Below are 21,960 nucleotides of genomic sequence, written 5' to 3'. Positions count from 1 at the left end.
ATCCAACCCTCTGCAGTCACATGACTGTCAAGCAGCTTGGCGACTGACTGACGTGTTCAAATTATTCCATTCCTTTACTATTTAGTAACAGTAACTTATACAGTATGGCGCCACCATTAGGCTGCACTTAACACTTCGGCCAGGTTTGGAAGCATGCAGAAACTACAAACATCCATAAGAAAGCGATATTCGGAGTGGAAGCCAAATATTTCATACACAAAGGGATTTTGCTAAGTGAACACGGACTTACAAGTGAACCTCTGGGACAACCAATTCATTTCCACTTTATAAAGACATAACATTAGCCGTTATAAATATTCTATGCAGGATTGCAACCTTTACTACTTGTTTATTAAGTATTAGTGATATCGGTGAGCATGGTGGAGGAAACCATTGATTGAGTTCTTGTGTCTTCGGAAAGTCTAAACTGATTTTTATTTCCTTCAGAGTCCGCCAAAGAGGGGGCGCACCATTGGGGCAGGGGCCATATTCAGACCGCACCTGAATCGGCCCCTAAATGTCCTATTTTCCTGCCTCCTCTGTGCATTTGTATCAATATATTCTGTATTTCAGGTTGCATGTACTGCAGATGACAAGAAAAGTGTTTTATTATTACGCAGTCTTATCCTCAGTCCTCACGCGTCTTTTTATCCCTAACTCGCACCTGTTGCACATTCTTATTTTTAAATAAGTATTGTGTCTGCGCGCGGTGCGTATAAATACAGATGAAAGAGATCGCTGCCCGGAACACAACACTAAATTCGCTTTTTTATGGCGGCTGTGATGTTGTTTTTGTAAGCTAAGTAAATGTCTTTAGGCTCAAATAATGCTGCACTTGCCGGCTCTCCGCGTAGGAATAAATCAAACATCTGATAGTCTCTATAAATATGCAGCACATACAGTATAGAGATTATATACCGTTACACGGCTATCTGAAAAATACCTAATTATTATTCCTGTTTATTCCAGTACGCTCTATGGGGGGTATTCAATGAATCCTATCTGCGGAAACATCACGCAGTCATTAGTCACAGCCGGGACTCGCTGCTGCAGATTGGGCTCTTGAAAAGCCGACTCTGCATTTGCGGAAATGGCCGTTTAATATGCGAATTAGAGGCCGTTTCTGCAGAAAAAGACATGGATTCCACGTCTTTCTGATTTTGGGAGTTTTCTCCAAAAATCAGAAAAAATATAAAATGACTGAATAGATGGAATGCAAATTCCATCTATTCTCTGTGTGAAAACGGACGGTATTTCAGCAGATCAGCAATATCGGGACATTGAATATTGTATCTATCTAGATCTATCTATCAATTATCTTATATATTATACTTTGCTACAAGGCTATCTGAATAATATGGCCTCAACAACTAATTATTATTCCTGTTTTGTACGTTATCTATCTATCTATCTATCTATCTATCTATCTATCTATCTATTGTAACACTGTAGGGGAATTTGGATGCCATTTCCTGGGGTAGAAGGCAGCCAGCAGTAGCTGAGATATCATACAAGTCCAGTCTTTGTGGGGCAACTGGCCGCAACCAGTTTTATTCAGCAGAAAATAAAATAAACAACAAAATAAAATACCTTGCCTGTCCGGCACTAAATAAACACAGGATGTTCCTAACTGTCACTAAACTAAAACACAACGTTTCCCAGTCAACACTGGGTGGCTCACTTGTATAAGGCAGCTTGTTTCTCACACACAGATTCTGCAGTCTCCTTAGGTAGTCTGCACACACTGCTCAGTCTGGCAGCCTTTTCTCATCCCACACACAGCTGCTCGCTGATTAGCTCTCTGTGAGGTCAAACACCTGTTTCTAAAAGGTGTAGGACAAGAACCTGGGACAAATATACCTGCCCTCAAACACTACTCCAGTGTTCTTGTCACATTATCTATCTATCTATCTATCTATATTTTTCTTTTTTTTTTTTTACTGATCTTCACCTGCCCATATGCCAGGTCAGAGGCGGAGCTACTATTGGTGCATCAGGAGCCCCCCAAGGACAGAGGGACCCACTGCTGTTTGGCATCTAGGGAACTTGGGTTGTGAACTCACAAGTTCCGCCACTACGCCAGGTGCAGTGCATACATGTGACCGCAGTGCCAGGTCACGTATGCCCAGAAGGTACCAGCGTAAATCACTGCTTACTGTAACCGGTCAGTATCGCCAGGGAACAGAGTTTCTCTCAGCTGTCACCGGGGATGTTTTTTTGGTTAATCAGCCCTGAAAAATGACCGTCTACAGAAAATTTGTCTCTTTGGGGCTATTTGCTAAATTACCCCCCTTAGCACAGAAGATTAGCAGCTATCAACAGTAACACACCACCACACAACACAACGTTCTATTGCCAGGTATCTCTTATACGTTGTGAAAAAGCCAAACGGCTCAGCTTTCAGAGTTTCATTATGCAGATTTGTCTCCTCACCGCCGCATTCCCTACAACTCCAGGCAGTACAAAGCAGTGATGTCGCTATACAAACCCGAATGGCATTACACATGGTGCTTAAATACAAATATACAATGTCGTGCAAATGTATCCTCGCCTTGTGCTTTGAATTTAATGAAACATTATGCTCTAAGGCTAAGAGCTCAGCTATTAATACGGCTCAATCCAGGTTTTATTATTAATACTGTTATGAAAAAGTGGCATAAAAAAATGGAACGGCTTAAACACACAATAAGTACCGGATAAAAATAGAAGGATTGCACACATTGGATTTCACCAGCAGCGGCGTTAGGTAACGTCTACATAATGGAGTGCACTTCTTCCGTGCAATGGGGCTCATCCATTGCTAACAGCTGTTACAGAGGGCCACATGCATTAAGCTTCAAAAGTGATAAAATGGAGAGTGATAAACAGCCAGCCAATCAGCTCCTGCCAGACATTTTTCAAACACAGTCTGTGACATGACAGGTAGGAGCTGATTGGCTGGCTGTTTATCACTCTACAATTTATCAGTTTTGAAGCTTAGTGCATCTGGCCCTGAACCTTTGTAGTCAATGTCATCTGAAAACCATGTTCAAATAGGAATGCAGTTTTCGAAGACGGCTCTACCTATATCTCATTGACACTTCCAGACAAAGGATAGCACCGGTTTATTTTAATGCTATAGTATTATTCCTTGACCCGGTGTACAGCCGTGCGATGACCACTTTGAGCATCTTCAGACACCAATGTACTGAAATCCCTCCGCCAGTGCGGAGGTTGGCGTTACCCTATAGAAACCTATGGGCTTCTTTCCGCATTGCGGTTTAAGGGATCCATCACAGATTTTTATTATTATTATCATTTTATTTATAAGGCGTCACAAGTGTTTCGCAGCGCCGTACAAAGGAACAATACAGGGAGACAAAGCTTGGCATAACATTGTATAAATAACAAAAATACAGTACAAATAAAGAGTGCCACAGTTCAATACACATTACAGCTTGGATATAAGTAGTGAGGACTCAATCAACATACAACTAGAGGCTTGAGGCCAATGATGGAGATGAGTATGCAGACGAAGATGGTCACTGTGTGTTTGAGTATAGGAGAGCTGTGAGTGAAATGTGAAGAGAAGAGGGCTTTGACAACAGGAGGGAAGAGGGCCCTATTCGGAGGAGCTTACAATCTAGTAGGAAGGGGAGACAGACAGATTACAAGAGGTGCAAGCAAGTGGGTGGTGGTTAGATAGCAGGATGTAAAAAGGTAAGGGGTCGGAGAACCAGCTGGTTTATGCAGTGGAAGGTAGGGATGTTCACCGGCCACTTTTCGGGTTTTGGGTTTTGGGTTTTGGGTTCTGATTACCTTGAGGTTTTGGGTTCTAATGGGTTTTGGCAAAACACCTCCTAAGTGTTTTGTGTTTGGATTTATTTGGGTTTTGGGTTCTGATTTTTTTGTTAAAAAAAGCCTAAAAACAGCTAAAATGGCAGAATTTGGTGGTTTTTTTGCTCCTACGCTATATTGACCTCAATAACATTCATTTACACTCATTTCCAGTGTATTCTGAACACCTCACACCTCACAATATTGTTTTTATTGCCAAAGTTTGCACTGAGGTAGCTGGATAACTATGCTAAGCCACACAAGTGTGCGGCACAAACACGTGGCTCATGTAAGAGTGGCACTGCAGCGGCAGACATGATGGCAGTTTAAAAAAATAGGCCCATAAAAGATACCTATCTGGCTTGATCATGCACTGTTTACCATGTGCAGCCAAGGAGCGGTGGGCATTTTGTGCAGCACAGAGTTTGTCTGCAAGTGTGTAACTGTTTCGATCACTTTAACATCCAACAAGACCCCTATCTGGCTTGATTGTGATTATGATTATTTATAATTAATTTCATCTGATTTTTAATTTGGTGATTAGTAATATTATTCATTTATTATTTATTATTACCATTCGTCTCGTCAATCATTGCCTAATGGGTGGAGGGGAGGGGGCTAATCAATGACTAGGTGGCAGCTGGAAGAGTTCTATCTGGCTGCGACTTCTGTAACTCTATTGATCGCTAGGGTGGATTCAGGTGATCTGGCTCGCTAGGCGGGTGTTCCCTTTGCTCACTGCTTCACATGCGTCCCTCGTGAAGCTGTGCGCTCTGTCGAGGAGGATGTCCTTTGCCGGTAGAGAAGTACTGATCTTCTCTCAAGGTGTTACGACTCGTAGCTGCACTCCCCTGCTACAACCTCAAAACAAGCACCAAGACCCCTATCTGGCTTGATTGTGCACTGTTTACACAGTGCAGCCGAGGAGCAGTGGGCGATTGGTGCAGCAATCAATTACTCTCATTAGTGGAATGCAATCAGTTGTATGCATTTAAAAGACAAGTCCCTCATACGAATGACTCTCAGCAGTGGGCACCAGACCAGACAGGTAGATGAAGCAGTACTAGACACCACACGGTAGATAAGTCAGTACTAGGCACAAGACCGGTAGATAAGGCAGTACTAGGAAGTACTAGGCACCAGACGGTAGATACGGTAGTACTAGGCAGTGGGCACTAGACCAGACAGGTAGATGAGGCAGTATTAGTTGTGTGTGTATCTGTTTTGGTCAGTTTAATATTTAACAAGACCCCTATCTGGCTTGATTGTGATTATGATTGATTGATTATTAATTAATTTTTTGATGTGATTGATTCATGGTCGAAACCCCGTTTAACAACCTGGTTGATCCTGACCCTGATGTGCAGTTTGTCTCTGTGCTGAAAGATCCCAATCTCAAATGGCAGACTGAACAACCTGTGGATAGCCATATTTCAAAAAATGTGAATGGGCTTGTGTGGCAGCCCACTACAGGATACCCCCTGTGCCCCTGGAGTGCCCCCAAAGAAGTTTAATTGCAGCCAATGCTGCTCAGAGGAAAACTGCAGGGATGTGAGGGGTTAAACAGCCCCAGCTCAGTCCACGTGCAGGGAGCCTGACACCCCCGATTGGCTGCCCAGGGATTGTGGCAGTCCACCCCTGGTGTACTCTTGTGCCCCCAAAGAGATTTTAATTGCAGCCAATGCTGCTCAGAGGAAAACCTCCTTTGCTTGTGGAAGCTGCAGGTCTGTGAGGGGTTAACAGACTCAGCTAGTGTCCTAGTGTCCCAGCTCCCCTGCACATGAGACAGGAAGCTGGGAGGTCAGAGGTGATCCCAGCAGCAGTGTGTGAGAGAGAGAGAAAGTGTGCAGAGGGGTGAAGAGCTTGTATCCTGAGCCAGGAAGCATGCAGACAGAGATGCTGTGCAGAGAGAAGCACACATCTGAGACCAGGCACTGGGAGCAAGGACCCAGCAGTTAATGACAGCCAGCACTGCTGACCAGAAGAAGGGGTGAGCAGCATGTGAAGGGAGATAGAGCCCAGTAGGAGTGACTGCAGAGACCTACAGCACGGAACTAGGCAGAGAGGGACATTGCCGCCCATCTGGGAGTCACCCAGAGGACCACACAGCACCCAAGACAGGCAGTGGCCAGCCAGGAGTCGTGACCAGCAGGAGCTGGCAACTGCAGCTGATTGTTCAGGTACTGGGGTGTTGGATACCCCCACTAACAGGACTGCCTGTTTGCCTCTGATACAGGAGATTGCCCTAAGGGATGGGAATCTGCCTGCCCCTCTTAGAGAGGATTTTTGATCACTTTTGTTATACATAAAAGTAGTGTGCACACTAAGTTATGGCCTAATCACCTTGTGAGGATTTCCTTCGCGGGACCGTTATTCAAATTCAGGAACTGTGTTGTTTTGCACCAGGGACTACCGCGCAGTGTATATAGGGTGCATAGCGCCACTTGGCGGACATGTTGTGACGTAATATTATTCTGTCATATTGTTATTGTTGTGATGTAATTTTTTGCGTAATCGTTCTCTCTTTAATCTGGTCATTGATTAGTTATAGCTTTAATTACTGAATGATATAAAGTGACTGTTTTGCATAAGTACGTGAGTGTATTGCAGCAACCCATTTACATATCTCCTTTAAATAAATATTTGTTGCTGCTAGCCGTAGTAGCCTTGTCTTTTGTGGGTTCTCCTTGGGTTGTGCCATTCCCTGCCACAGGTTCTCCGGAAGAAGCCGTGAGGAATCCAGAAGCTGCCGCCGTAATCAGCTCCAGATTCAGGTACTATTTTGCACCACACTGTTACAGGGGCACTGGCACAGGAGCGCAAAAGGAGAGGTCAGAGGTGAAATGAAACTGTGCCGGAGGAGGGTTTGCAGCAGCGTGAGAGAGGATGACACGTGCTTAGAGAGAGAAGACAGGCTGGGCACCCTAAAGATCCACAGAGAGGAGAGCAGCAGAGTGCGCAGCCTGGAAGCGTGCAGAAGTGAGACCCGCTAGAGAGGAGAGAGCCGGGCAGCGTTTCCGTGCAGGAGACCCGGCGGTGATGGACAGCAGCGCACACAGAGAGAGCCAGCAGCCAGCATCATGAGGGAGGCAAGAGGGAAGCCGTGAGGAATCCAGAAGCTGCCGCCGTAATCAGCTCCAGATTCAGGTACTATTTTGCACCACACAGTTACAGGGGCACTGGCACAGGAGCGCAAAAGGAGAGGTCAGAGGTGAAATGAAACTGTGCCGGAGGAGACACCAGGGACACCAGGGAGACACCAGGGAGACGCTACCGGCCGGAGCCGGCAAAAGCAGCAGAGTACAAGGGTGCCCTACCCCCACTCAGCCTGTACCCTTCCTGCCCCAGCCCTGACTCCCCCAAGTCAGGGAGATCACATTCTCACCCATAAAGATGGTGACACAATTTTAAAAGAGGACAGAGAACAATCTCATGCACATGAGACCACTGTGCTTGATACAAGACAGACCAGAGTCCACCTAAAGGTGTCGGCTAGTACAGCATCCCTAAAAGTCTCAAGGCTCCAAAAAAAATTAGGCAGTGAGCCCCTGACCAGACAGGTACAGCAGTATTAGGCAGTGAGCCCCAGATCAGACAGGTAGATACGGCAGTATTAGGCAGTGAGCCCCAGACCAGACGGTAGATATGGCAGTACTAGGCACCAGACAGGTAGATAAGACAGTAGTACTAGGCACAAGACAGGTAGATACGTCAGCAATACTAGTATTGTGCACCAGCAGAATTTATAATAATTAATTTTCTTATTAGGTACTGTTCGGCCGTGGCACTCAGTGGCAGACGTCAGTGCACAAGCAGCATGGAATTCTTTTTTACAGTCCCACACAGCACAAGTATTATTTTTATTTTTATCAAATTAGATATAGCAGCTGTGTGGTTGGAGGAATATGGCCGACGTGTCGCTGGATGAACTGATCAGGAAACGGGGAATGTCCGTGGGCACCGGGATGTACCGCAGGGTCAGTAACAGGGGAGGTATAGGAAACGTGAGATCCAGACTCCAACCATCTGTGAACAATCGTCCACTTGCCACCAGTTTTCAGAGAACATTTGATGCTCGTCAGAAAATTGGTGTGACTGATGCACGCCAAAAACTAGGGATAAAAGATGCCCGTGAAAAGTTGTTGGCCAAAGATGCTCGCTTCCGCATAAGGGGTAAAGTGCAGGACGCCCGTGAAATGCTGAATTCGAATAAGCAACAGATCATGGCAGGAGACAAGCCTATCAAAGTGATGGACGCTCGTGAAAAGATTACTTTAAGAGGAGTGCTCCAACAGTGGTCGAAACCCCGTTTAACAACCTGGCTGATCCTGACCCTGATGTGCAGTTTGTCTCTGTGCTGAAAGATCCATATTTAAAAAAATGTGTGGCAGCCCACTACAGGATACCCCCTGTGCCCCTGTGCCCCAAAGAAGTTTAATTGCAGCCGCCCCCAAAGAAGTTTAAATGCAGCCTCCCCCAAAAAAGTTTAGCCGCCCAAAAAGATGTGTAACTAATTGTACCCAACTGGTCATCAAAAATAAATCAATCTTTATTGTGAAAACAAGGTATCAAGTGGCAAAGAAAAGGAAGCCAGTGATGAGAATTTTGTGAGCTGTGAAAGTATTATCAAGGAAACATAACTTTACTTAAGTTTTGAGGAAAGGCTTTATCGGACCATTTCATGAATAAAGAACAGTTGATGAAGAAATTAAAGAAGTATTCATCGTTCTTGTCATTAAATAAAAAGGAGAGAGATGCGAAGGTCAAATCATTACAAAGGTTATCTGATGAGGAAAAAGCAGTTCTCTCTAAAAGGCTATGCACATATGACAAATACTACAAAATGTTTGCAAATCAATTAAAAATTGAAAAGGGGGGCCAGAAGGTTTGTACAGCTTTATCTCCTAAAAAATTTCCAACAACTTGTTCCGAAGCAACTGTGTCTGTTAGTAGGTCAGCCTGTACAACTAACGGCAAAGAAAGTGACTATCTTCAAAACAAAAGGATTTTTGCCGCTTCAGAAACTGATCATGCTCAAGGTGAAGGCAGTCAGTGTACACCTCAGAATGCTAACCAAATACACAAAGTCCATGCAAAGATAAAGGATATTGTAAAAGAAAATTGCACTGACAAGTCTTCAACTTACAAAAACCAAGCTATGTATAAAACTGCAGTAACTGGAAAACTAAAAAAAACTTTAGCCGCCCACAAAGAACTTTAATTGCAGCCGCCCAGGCTTGATTCTGATTATGATTGATTGATTATGATAGATTGATTGATTATGATTGATTGATTATGATTGATTGATTATTAATTATGATGTGCCTGATCCTGACCCTGATGTGCATTAAAAATGACTCTCAGCAGTGGGCACCAGACCAGACAGGTAAAAAAAGGTTAGCCGCCCAAAAAAAGAAGTGTAATTGAGCCTTCCTGCCCCAGCCCTGAGTCCCCCAGGTCAGGGAGATCACATTCTCACCCATGAAGGTGCAGCAATGAGGTGGAATGCAAACAGCTATATGCATTTGAAAGACAATACCCTCATTAAAAATGACTGTCAGCAGTGGGCACCAGACCAGACAGGTAAAAAAAAGTGTAGCCGGCCAAAAATAAGTGTAATTGAGCCTTCCGGCAACAGTCCTGACTCCTCCAGGTCAAGGAGATCACATTCTCACCCATGAAGGTGCAGCAATGAGGTGGAATGCAAACAGCTATATGCATTTGAAAGACAATACCCTCATTAAAAATGACTGTCAGCAGTGGGCACCAGACCAGACAGGTAAAAAAAAGTGTAGCCGGCCAAAAATAAGTGTAATTGAGCCTTCCGGCAACAGTCCTGACTCCTCCAGGTCAAGGAGATCACATTCTCACCCATGAAGGTGCAGCAATGAGGTGGAATGCAAACAGCTATATGCATTTGAAAGACAATACCCTCATTAAAAATGACTCTCAGCAGTGGGCACCAGACCAGACAGGTAAAAAAAGGTTAGCCGCCCAAAAAAAGAAGTGTAATTGAGCCTTCCTGCCCCAGCCCTGAGTCCCCCAGGTCAGGGAGATCACATTCTCACCCATGAAGGTGCAGCAATCAAGTGGAATGCAAACAGTTGTATGCATTGAAAAGACAAGTCCCACATATGAATGACTCTCAGCAGTAGGAATAATGAATGGTGATGCAAGATGGAATTGTCCTTGGGCCCTCCCACCCACCCTTATGTTGCGAAAATAGGACATGCACACTTTAACAAACCAAACATTTCAGCGACAGGGCCTACAAAACTGTGGCTGAAATGATTGGTTTGTTTGGGCCCCCACAAAAAAATAAAACAATTCATAATATCTCCCTGTATAAACTGGCTCTACAGTAACAAGATGTCATCGTCACTCATCATCATCATCATCATCCTCCTCCTCCTCCTCCTCTGATTCCTCGCCCCCTTCAGTGTGTACTTCCTCATTCTCAGAGATTATCAATTCGTCCCCACTGGACTCCACAATCACAGGTCCCGTTATAATCTCTGGAGGCAATTCCTGCTCTTCATTGAATAAGTGATAATTCATTTTTATAAACATCATTTTCTCAACATTTTTCGGGAGCAACCTCCTTCGCCGCTCACTGACCAGGTTCCCCGCTGCACTGAATACTCTTTCGGAGTACACACTGGAGGGGGGACAACTCAGGTAAAATAGAGCCAGTTTGTACAGGGGTTTCCAAACTGCCTTTTTTTCCTGCCAGTACAGGTAAGGACTGTCTGACATGTCTACTTGGATGCTGTCACCAAAGTAATCATCCACCATTTTTTCAATGTTGACAGCATCCAATGCACCGACAGTAGACATGTCAGCAATCGTTGGCAGGTCCTTGAGTCCAGACCAGATGTCCAAACTCCCTCCTGCCTGCCCTGCATCCCCGCCAGCGGGTTGTGTGGGAAATCGCAGCTGTTTCCTCACAGGCACAGGTGGGGGAGAAAATGAAGGAGGAGCTGGGGCCATGTCACGGTCCCCTTCAGATGACAATCTCCTGACCAGCAGGTCTTTGCACCTTTGTAGACTTGTGTCCGCCGGAAACAGAGACACAACATACGCTTTAAACCGAGGATCGAGCACTGTGGCCAAAATGTATTCCTCTGACTTTAACAGACTGACCACCCTCGTATCCTGGCAAAGCGTATGGAGGGCTTCATCCACAATAGCGACATGCTTTGCGGAATCGCTCCGCTTTAGCTCCTCCTTCACTTTCTCCAGCTGCTTTTGTAACAGCCTGATCAGGGGAATCACCTGACTAATGCAGGCAGTGTCGGAACTGACTTCACGTGTGGCTACTTCAAACGGCTGTAGAACCTTGCACAACACGGAAATCAGCCTCCACTGCGCTTGAGTCAGGTGCAGCCCCGCTCCTCTGCCTATGTCGTAGGTGGCTGTGTAGGCTTGAATGGCCTTTTGCTGCTCCTCCATCCTCTGCAGCATATAGAGGGTGGAGTTCCAGCGCGTCACCACCTCTTGTTTCAGCTGATGGCAGGGCAGGTTGCGGAGTTTTTGCTCCCGCTCCAGCCTTCGGCAGGCTGTGGCAGAATGCCGAAAGTGTCCGCAAATTTTGCGTGCCACCGCAAGCATCTCCTGCACACTCCTGTCATTTTTTATGAAATGCTGCACCACCAAATTTATTGTGTGGGCAAAACATGGCACGTGCTGGAAATTGCCCATGTTTAATGCCCGCACAATGTTACTGGCGTTGTCCGACACCACAAATCCCCAGGAGAGTCTAAGGGGGGTAAGCCACAGGGAGATGATTTCCCTCAGTTTCTCTAAGAGGTTGTCGGCGTTGTGCCTCTTCTTGAAACCGGTGATACACAGCGTAGCCTGCCTAAGAAGGAGCTGACATGCAGGAGATGCTGCTGCTGCGGAAGGCGATGCATCTACCCAGTGGGCTGTCACAGTCATATAGTCCTTAGTTTGCCCTGATCCACTTGTCCACATGTCTGTAGTTAAGTGTACAGTGGGTACAGCCGCATTTTTCAGGGCACTGAGGACACTTTTTCTGACCTCCCTGTACATCGCGGGTATCGCCTGCCTAGTGAAGTGGAATCTAGACGGGATTTGGTACCGGGGACACAATACCTGCATCAACCGTTTAAATCCCACTCCATTGATGGCGGACACCGGACGTACGTCTAACACCAACATAGCTGTCAAGGCCGCAGTTATCCGCTTTGCCATAGGATGACTGCTGTCGTATTTCATCCTCATGGAAAATGACTGTTGGACGGTCAATTGCTTAGTGAAAGACGTAGCGGTCTTACGACTTCCCCTCTTGGATGATGACTGACTTCCCCTCTGACTTCCAGGAGCAGCAGCAGCAGCGGCAGTAGTAGTAGTAGTAGGCGTAGTGCTGCAGGATCCTCCGGAGGAATCTATGGAGTCATTCATGCAGGTGAGATGGACTGCAGGACTCCCCCCTATCCGGATCGAGGAGGAATTTGTCGAGGAGGGAGTTGGTGGTGTGCTTTTCAGGCATTTGGCTCCAAAAGGAGGACCAAGTGATTTAGGTGTCGCTGGACTGCTAGCCGCACTTTCTGGACTAAACACTGAACCATGACGCTTCTTTAGGTGACGTTGAAGGGAGGTTGTCCCTAGGTGGGCAAGATCCTTACCCCTGCTTATTGGAGTTTTACATAAGCTACAAATGGCAATACTTTTGTTGTCCGGATGCGGATAAAAAAAATTCCAGACCGCAGAGGTGGATTTATTGGTCCTTTGTCCAGGCATGACGATGGGCTTTTTCATCCCATGGACAACAACTTTTTCCACCACAGGTGCCTCATTCCCCCCTGGTGCGTCATTTAAGCAAACCAAGTCTCCATCCTCCTCGACAACTTCCTCCTCAGTGACAGCTACATCAATATCCTCCTCCTGGTGTACAACATCATCTTCACTAATAAAATCTGGAACTAGACTGTTGGTCATCCTTCCAGCATATGCAGAGGGCATACTGCAAATGGTGGAAGGAGCCACCTCTTCACGTACAGTGATAGGAAGGTCCGGCATCACAACCACCGCCACCCTCGGACTCTCTGTGGGGATTTGGGATATGTCTTTAGAAGGATGAGTTATTTCCAGATTTATTTTCTGAATTTTTTTCTGTTTCTTTTTCAGAAATTTTGTCAGACTTTTTTGAGTCGGTGTCAGCCTAACTCTCTTTGATTTCCTATTGGGCGGGGAGAGAGGAGGAGGAGGACTTTCCTCGTCATCTGAAGCTGCACCACTAGTCATGAAGTTAGGCCATGGCCTTAGACGTTCCTTGCCACTCCGTGTCGTAAATGGCATATTGCCAAGTTTAAGTTTCTCTTCCAACGATTTACATTTCATAGTTTTATTCCTTTTACGGAAGTTTGGTTTCAATTGTACATGCCCTCTGCCTTCACACTGGGCATCGGCCGTGGCAGACGACGTTGTTGGCATTTCATCGCCTATGTCATGACTAGTGGCAGCAGCTTCAGAACTATGAGGAAGTGCATCTTCATCTTTCCTTTGTTTGTTAACCTCCATATTTTGGATCTCCATTATTATTGTGGAGTTATGTCACAGAACAGCGCCACTGGTGTGCAATTATATATGTCAGTGAGTATGCACCAGCAGGCAGTTATACAGATACAGCAGTATTAGGCAGTGAGCCACACACCAGACAGGTACGTCAGTATTAGGCAGAGAGCCCCAGACCAGACAGGTAGATAATTATATACGGCAGTATTTAGGCAGTGAGCCCCAGACCACAAAGGTAGAGATATACGGCAGTATTTAATTATTTATTAGGCAGGCAGTATTTAATTATTTATTAGCCGGTGAGCCCCAGACCAGACGGTACATACGGCAGTATAGCCAGTGAGCCCCAGACCACAAAGGTAGAGATATATGGCAGTATTTAATTATTTATTAGCCAGTGAGCCCCAGACCAGACGGTACATACGGCAGTATAGCCAGTCAGCCCCAGACCACAAAGGTAGAGATATATGGCAGTATTTAATTATTTATTAGGCAGGCAGTATTTAATTATTTTTTAGCCGGTGAGCCCCAGACCAGACGGTACATACGGCAGTATAGCCAGTGAGCCCCAGACCACAAAGGTAGAGATATATGGCAGTATTTAATTATTTATTAGCCAGTGAGCCCCAGACCAGACGGTACATACGGCAGTATAGCCAGTGAGCCCCAGACCACAAAGGTAGAGATATACGGCAGTATTTAATTATTTATTAGGCAGGCAGTATTTAATTATTTATTAGCCGGTGAGCCCCAGACCAGACGGTACATACGGCAGTATAGCCAGTGAGCCCCAGACCACAAAGGTAGAGATATACGGCAGTATTTAATTATTTATTAGCCAGTGAGCCCCAGACCAGACGGTACATACGGCAGTATAGCCAGTCAGCCCCAGACCACAAAGGTAGAGATATATGGCAGTATTTAATTATTTATTAGGCAGGCAGTATTTAATTATTTTTTAGCCGGTGAGCCCCAGACCAGACGGTACATACGGCAGTATAGCCAGTGAGCCCCAGACCACAAAGGTAGAGATATATGGCAGTATTTAATTATTTATTAGCCAGTGAGCCCCAGACCAGACGGTACATACGGCAGTATAGCCAGTGAGCCCCAGACCACAAAGGTAGAGATATACGGCAGTATTTAATTATTTATTAGGCAGGCAGTATTTAATTATTTATTAGCCGGTGAGCCACAGACCAGACGGTACATACGGCAGTATAGCCAGTGAGCCCCAGACCACAAAGGTAGAGATATACGGTAGTATTTAATTATTTATTAGCCAGTGAGCCCCAGACCAGACGGTACATACGGCAGTATAGCCAGTGAGCCCCAGACCACAAAGGTAGAGATATACGGCAGTATTTAATTATTTATTAGCCAGTGAGCCCCAGACCAGACGGTACATACGGCAGTATAGGCAGTGAGCCCCAGACCACAAAGGTAGAGATATACGGCAGTATTTAATTATTTATTAGGCAGGCAGTATTTAATTATTTATTAACCAGTGAGCCCCAGACCAGACGGTACATACGGCAGTATAGCCAGTGACCCCCAGACCACAAAGGTAGAGATATACGGCAGTATTTAATTATTTATTAGGCAGGCAGTATTTAATTATTTATTAGCCAGTGAGCCCCAGACCAGACGGTACATACGGCAGTATAGCCAGTGAGCCCCAGACCACAAAGGTAGAGATATACGGCAGTATTTAATTATTTATTAGCCAGTGAGCCCCAGACCAGACGGTACATACGGCAGTATAGGCAGTGAGCCCCAGACCACAAAGGTAGAGATATACGGCAGTATTTAATTATTTATTAGGCAGGCAGTATTTAATTATTTATTAACCAGTGAGCCCCAGACCAGACGGTACATACGGCAGTATAGCCAGTGACCCCCAGACCACAAAGGTAGAGATATACGGCAGTATTTAATTATTTATTAGGCAGGCAGTATTTAATTATTTATTAGCCAGTGAGCCCCAGACCAGACGGTACATACGGCAGTATAGCCAGTGAGCCCCAGACCACAAAGGTAGAGATATACAGCAGTATTTAATTATTTATTAGCCAGTGAGCCCCAGACCAGACGGTACATACGGCAGTATAGGCAGTGAGCCCCAGACCACAAAGGTAGAGATATACGGCAGTATTTAATTATTTATTAGGCAGGCAGTATTTAATTATTTATTAGCCAGTGAGCCCCAGACCACAGACCGCCAGACTGGCAGATTCAGTGCAGGCAGCAGTGCAGCACCAGTGGACTATATATATATTTATATTTAATATAATTAATTAATAATTATATATATAATAAATGGCACAGCACAGCACCAGAGGTATGCCCCAGCACAGAGGAGACAGTACTACAGGCAGGTACACAGTTAGACTGTTCTCCTAAGCAGAGGAGAACATAGTACACAGCAGCACTGAGGGAGACAGCCCTAGCAAATAAAATAATTAATTACAGCACAGTTCACCAGAGGTAGACCGCACAGAGGAGACAGTAGTACTACAAGTACACAGTTAGACTGTTGTCCTAAGCTGAGAACAGAGTACACAGCAGCACTGAGGGAGACAGCCCCAGCAAATAAAATAATCAATTACAGGCAGCACAGCACACCAGAGGTAGACCGCACAGAGGAGACAGTAGTACTACAAGTACACAGTTAGACTACTACACAGCAGCACTGAGAGACAGCACCAGCGATTGCAAAAGCTCAAGGACAAGCTCAAGTTTAAGCCCCAGCAGCAGCACCAACACACCCTCTCCCAACCCACTACTTAACTGGAGTGAAGATGGCGGGGGCGCGGCAGCTGCTTATAAAGCCTCGCGAAATCCGACGCCGGGAGATGACGTTCTAATCACGCGGACGGACCGAGTCAGGCGGGAATCTCCGAGCGCTGCTCGGAATCGGGCTCGGAATGATGACGTCCGTGGGGGCTCGGATCTCTGATATCCGAGCCCGCACATCTCTAGTGGAAGGGTACGCTTTGATGAATAGGTGAGTTTTCAGTGCCCGTTTGAAGCTTTGCAAGGTCGGGGAGAGTCTAATGGAGCGAGGGAGTGCGTTCCACTGAAGGGGTGCAGCACGGGCAAAGTCCTGCACTCTAGCATGGGAAGCAGTGATCAGGGTGGAGGAGAGACGACAGTCGTCAGCCGACCGTAGAGGGCGGGAGGGTTTATGAATGGAGATGAGGTTAGAGATATATGGAGCAATGGAATTAGAGATGGCCCTGTATGTGAGTGTGAGGTGTTTGAAGAGGATTCTGTAGGGGAATGGGAGCGAGTGCAGATTTTGTTGAAGGGAAGTGGCAGAATTAGAGCGGCGGGAGAGGAAGATAAGCCTGGCTGCAGCATTGAGGACAGATTGGAGAGGAGCTAGTTGGGATTGAGCGAGGCCGGTGAGGAGAACATTGCAGTAGTCGAGCCGTGAGATGACCAATGAGTGCATGATCAGCTTAGTTGCACTCTGTGAGAGAAAGGGCCTGATGCGAGCAATGTTGCGTTACTGGAACCGGCAAGAATGGGCCAGGGCTTGGATGTGGGGTGCAAAGGAGAGGGAGGAGTCAAGAGTGACACCCAGGCAGCGGAGTTGGGGAACGGGGGAGATGATGGTGTTGTTAACAGTGATAGAGATATTAGTAGGGGGCATAGCTCTGGGTGGGGGAAAGATAATAAGTTCGGTTTTGTCCATATTCAGCTTCAGAAATCGCTCAGACATCCAGGTGGAGATGGCAGAGAGGCAGTTGGAAACTTTAGAGAATACAGTGGGGGACAGATCAGGAGAGGAGAGGTAGATTTGGGTGTCATCCGCATAGAGGTGATATTGGAAGCCAAGGAGTTAATGAGTGCACCCAGAGAGGAGGTGTACAGAGAGAACAGAAGGGGGCCAAGGACGGAACCCTGAGGAACCCCGACAGGAAGGATAGAAGGTGGTGAGGTAGAGCCAGAGGCAGAGACTGAGAAGGAACGGTTGAAGAGGTAAGAGGAAAACCAGTTGAAGACTGTGCCAGAGAGGCCAATGTTTTGGAGTGTGTGGAGGAGGAGAGGGTGATCCACAGTGTCAAAGGCAGCAGATAGGTCCAAAAGGATAAGCAGTGAAACTTGGATTTGGCTGACAGAAGGTCATTGGTGACTTTCACTAGGGCAGTCTCAGTGGAATGAAGTGGGCGAAAGCCAGATTGAAGGGGATCAAGGATGGAGTGGTCAGACACGGATCCCCTTCCAGCATGCCCTGTGGCCGCCAGAGCTACTCTGCGCATTTGCAGAAGGACTACTGGGTTAAAGACCCCGAAGTCCAGGCATGGCGGCACATCACAAAGTACAGATCTTGTTGAGAGAGTTGCCCTTTGCAGAAATAATCTAATATGTTAGTACATATGCGATTAGTATTAGTGGGATGTACCGCAAGTTAAAATATAATTATCAGGCGCCGGTCCCTTCTAATGTTGGTACATGTAGACAGTTTCTATTATTTGTCCAGACTGCTGCTCTCATAAAGAAGTGATTGTAAAAAAAATGCAAAAAATGATAAAAAGAATTTAATCACACGGGGACTAACGGACCCTGTGTGTAACTCTTTTTAGAGAGCGCTGTCCGGTACATCCTGCTTATGGTGACTTTTGGTTGCACCATGAACACTTGCACCAGCCTCATGGTAGGTGCATATTGGAGCAATGAACCACAGCCAGTAACACTTCCATAGCATGCCCATCAGGGAGACCATTACCGCACATCTGAATAGCCACCTCAAGAAAGGCTTGGCACACTTCCAATACATTGCTTATACTCTGCGTCTCAATCGCAACTGGGCACTTACACTATAAATTTTTGCTCCGTAAGAGTTTTTTAAAAGGGCAGTCACTGATTCGGCAAAACTATGACTGGACCTTTAAAAAAAATCCGGCATCCTGTCCGGGATTGTGTCTGTGACCGCTGCGATGGTCGCTCCAATGCTTCTAGCATAGAAGCCAACTTTTTGAAAACCTTTGGGGGTGTACCGCCAGTGCGCAAAGTGAACATTTACAAGTGGGGGTATGGAAATTTCAACACCCCACCCTGTCTCCTTCCCCCAGGCCACATACCATTTCACCTGACGCCCCCACCTCTCACCACTGTCCTGAACAGAAGCAGCATTTGCTTGCTCTGGGTACACCTCTCCATTGGTGGCAGCAACACTGGTACAGGAGCCAGGACAGACTAATTTGGTCCCCCCCCCAGCAGTCAGTTTGAAGATGACACTTAACACCGGCCGCCAGCCAATCCTGGCTCATGGAACGGCTACCAATCAAAAGAGGGCAGCTTTTTTTAAACCTAGTAATGGCCAATCACATATGACTTTTGAATATTCAATTGAATATATGTATATTTGCAGATTTTATACTCGTTGTTTGAAGAAAGGATTATCCTTCCGTATCATTTATTTTATGAGTTGGTATGTATTTTACTTCCCTTTTTTATTGGCTTATTTTTTTGATAAATTATGGATTTGAATATTTATAGTCTGCCCATCTTTCTTTCTGTACGACTTTTAGCATTGCCCCTGATAAAGTGGTGTTGACAAAACACGTTGGGCTCTTTTTAATAAAGAAAAATTATTCGAACAAAGCCTAAGTTTTATTGATGAAAACACCCAAATTATACTCCAGAGAAATTGTGATTGTGATATCATTGTGATTGTATGCAAATGCTAGGTGGTTCAACTTGAGTGCACTCTAAACAACCCCCTTTTTTGTCCATACCATGTTTCATGCAGTCACTACACAAGGGAAATTGTGTATAGTTATTTGTACTTTTGTTAAAAGTTATGTCAGAGAACCTGGTATGGACCCTTGGTTATTATCTGTCCAGCCATCATCAGTGACTTGCCCTACCATTCCCCCGTGGCACAGATTAAACTGAAAGAAGTTGTGTGTAAGTATTTATTTTACTTTTGAATTGCAACATGTTTACCCATACCTCCCAACTTTGGAGGAGTCCGAGTAGGGACACAGCTGCCGCGCGCCGTAGACGCGCCGGAAAATTTGGGGCCGTGGCCTAATTTTGGGTGCATGGCCTATACTCGCGGCTCTCCCGCGAGGCCACGCCCCAATTTTGCCGCTATGGGGGCATGACCCAGAGGCTCTGTGAGCCTCTAGCCATGCCCCCAGCCCCTGGCTACGGGAATAGACGCTGTGCGCATGCGCACAGCGTTTATTCCCCGCTGCTTAGCAGCCGACAGGGGGGACTCCCAACAGCCCCCCCTCACCGCGGGACACTGCCGACCGCGGGAGGGACAGCGGGACAGGCCCTGATAATCGGGACTGTCCCGCTGTAATCGGGACTGTTGGGAGGTATGTGTTTACCTTTGTAATATGTAACCTATTTTATATGTACCACATACGTAACTACATTTTCCATTATAAAATAATTACCCATGATCACAAACTTAAGGTGTGTACACACGGCAGATACTGCCGTGAGATGCAAGTCCCGACGCCACCATATCGCATCGGGACTCGCATCTCACGGCATCCTAGAGGGGCACAATTTAGACTATATAGTGCAGATCTTGCCTGCCCTCTCTATCTGGCTGCCGGTATGCGCTCACACGGGAGCGCGCATTGGCAGCGCATCGGGCTCGCAAGCCCTAAAAAAGCATGCGATTTCCATGCGATTTGGCTTCCGATGTTCCCTATATTGGGAACATTGGAAGCCAAATCTTACCGTCTGTACACACTATTACAGTATCTCACAAATCTTGAAAACAGGATTCTATCCCAATACCACTCTTATACAATTACAGTAAACAAAGCCACTTACACTAATTACAGTACACAAAGCCACTTGCGCTAATTGCGGTACACAAAGCCACTTGTGCTAATGCGGTACACAAAGCCACTTGCAGTGAGGTTTGGCGGTCCCTTCAGAGTATGGATGGATAGTTATAAACAATGACAGTAATCATGTCCCAGAATACTAATGTACTCCACATTGTACAACACAAACACTAAAATCCCCACATGTTTAATACATTTAAATCAAGAAATTGTAATGTCAGCTTGGCCTTTAATGAATTGTTCAATAATAGTTATTGATGCAGTTAAGACCTTGATTGATGCGAATGCCTATTGGCGGCTGGATTAGTCTCTGGTACACTCCTGGGAATAAAGAAATGCGTACAATGTAGTGTACATTACAGCATTGTGAGATGCGGAAAAAGGAACACAAACAGCAGGTAGCCAGAGATTTCAGATATCATTTTATCTGCCTATTAAACACAAACACAATTGCAAGTATTGGGCAGTACGGATGGTGTAATGGTCAGCATTACTGCCTCACAGCACTGAGGTCATGGGATCGATTCCCACCATGGCCCTAACTGTGCAGAATTTGTATATTCTCCCCATGCTTGCGTGGGTTTCCTCTGGGTACTCCGGTTTCCTCCCACAATCCAAAAATACACTGATAGGCTCCCAACAAAATTAACCCTAGAATGTCTGTGTGTGCGTGTACATGTGGTAGGGAATATAGATTGTAAGCTCCACTGGGGCAGGGACTGATGTGAATGTTCAAATATACTCTGTACAGCGCTGCGGAATATGTGTGCGCTATGTAATAAACTGTTAATGAATAACTATGTAAACATCAGAATTGCATGCACCTCGAATCAGGCCATACAGTATATGGGAGCAGATCAGGGTGGTGGCTGGTGGAGAACCGAGCGAGGAAAGTGCTGCCTAAGGTGGCAGACCTGCAGTTTACTTCCCGAAGTCTTGGCTAAAGAACTCTTGTCTAATATTGTGATTGGCTTAAATGTTCTACCGTTAGTTCTATAATGTCTTGAAGAAAGGACTCAAGGTCTCATGAAGCTGCTTCTTGCATTGAAGCCTAGTGCGACTGATGCATGGACATGCACCAAATGACAGAGAGTATCCTGAATATACAGCATTCGCACTGGGCATGCTCAGAAAAGGGATATACTCGAGTATTAGAGCCGCAAAAGGGCTCAGATGGACCCTGTGTCACAAAGAGTGAGTTTGGCCAACAGCATCGACAAGTCGGGATTCCGGCTTTGATATATTCCCGTTATCGGCATTATGGCGGTAGTCCATTCCAGGAACCCTAGCCTGTAGTAACGGCCATGGAACACCATTTGCACACCCCTAGTTCTAGCCTTGGCAAGTATGGCAAAGTTCCGGAAAAGCGTGGGCTTGCGACTGTCACCTATGCAGAGCTGGACATAAGCAAATAAAACCAATACCATAAATTCCTATGGTGTGTGCCAACCATAGTATCCTAACCTTATGCTTGAAACTGCAACACTGCCTGCTGTGAGACGAGTCTGTCTTAAGTCCCATACACCCTGCACCCTGGGTGACTTTGAGCTGAAAGCAACTCAGTTTTGTATTTTGAGCGGCTTTCAGCTCAAATGCGTCTAGTGTGTACGGGTCATCGATGAGAGGTGAAAGCTGATACATGCTCCCGCATCGTCGCTGGCCCCGTCGCTCATCTGCTGGTATTACCAGTAGATAAGCGACGGGGTGGATGGCTTTCCATAGCCTCCAGCTATGGAAAGCCGTCCACCCCCGGGAAAATCACTAAAATAGGCGATAATCATTT

The 21,960-nt window shown here is 46.0% G+C and overlaps 1 protein-coding gene across 1 annotated transcript in view; it reads right to left on the bottom strand.

Moving 5' to 3' along the window:
- The window catches only part of PTCHD4 (patched domain containing 4), a 90,936-nt gene that overhangs the window by 26,497 nt on the left and 42,479 nt on the right, over window positions 1-21,960 (bottom strand). The window lies entirely within an intron of this gene.

The sequence above is a fragment of the Crinia signifera genome, chromosome 3 (assembly GCF_055691185.1).
Source record: "Crinia signifera chromosome 3, ASM5569118v1, whole genome shotgun sequence".
Classification (NCBI taxonomy): Eukaryota; Metazoa; Chordata; class Amphibia; order Anura; family Myobatrachidae; genus Crinia; species Crinia signifera.
Note: the sequence above shows the minus strand (reverse complement) of the source record. Positions and strands in the feature narration are given on the sequence as shown.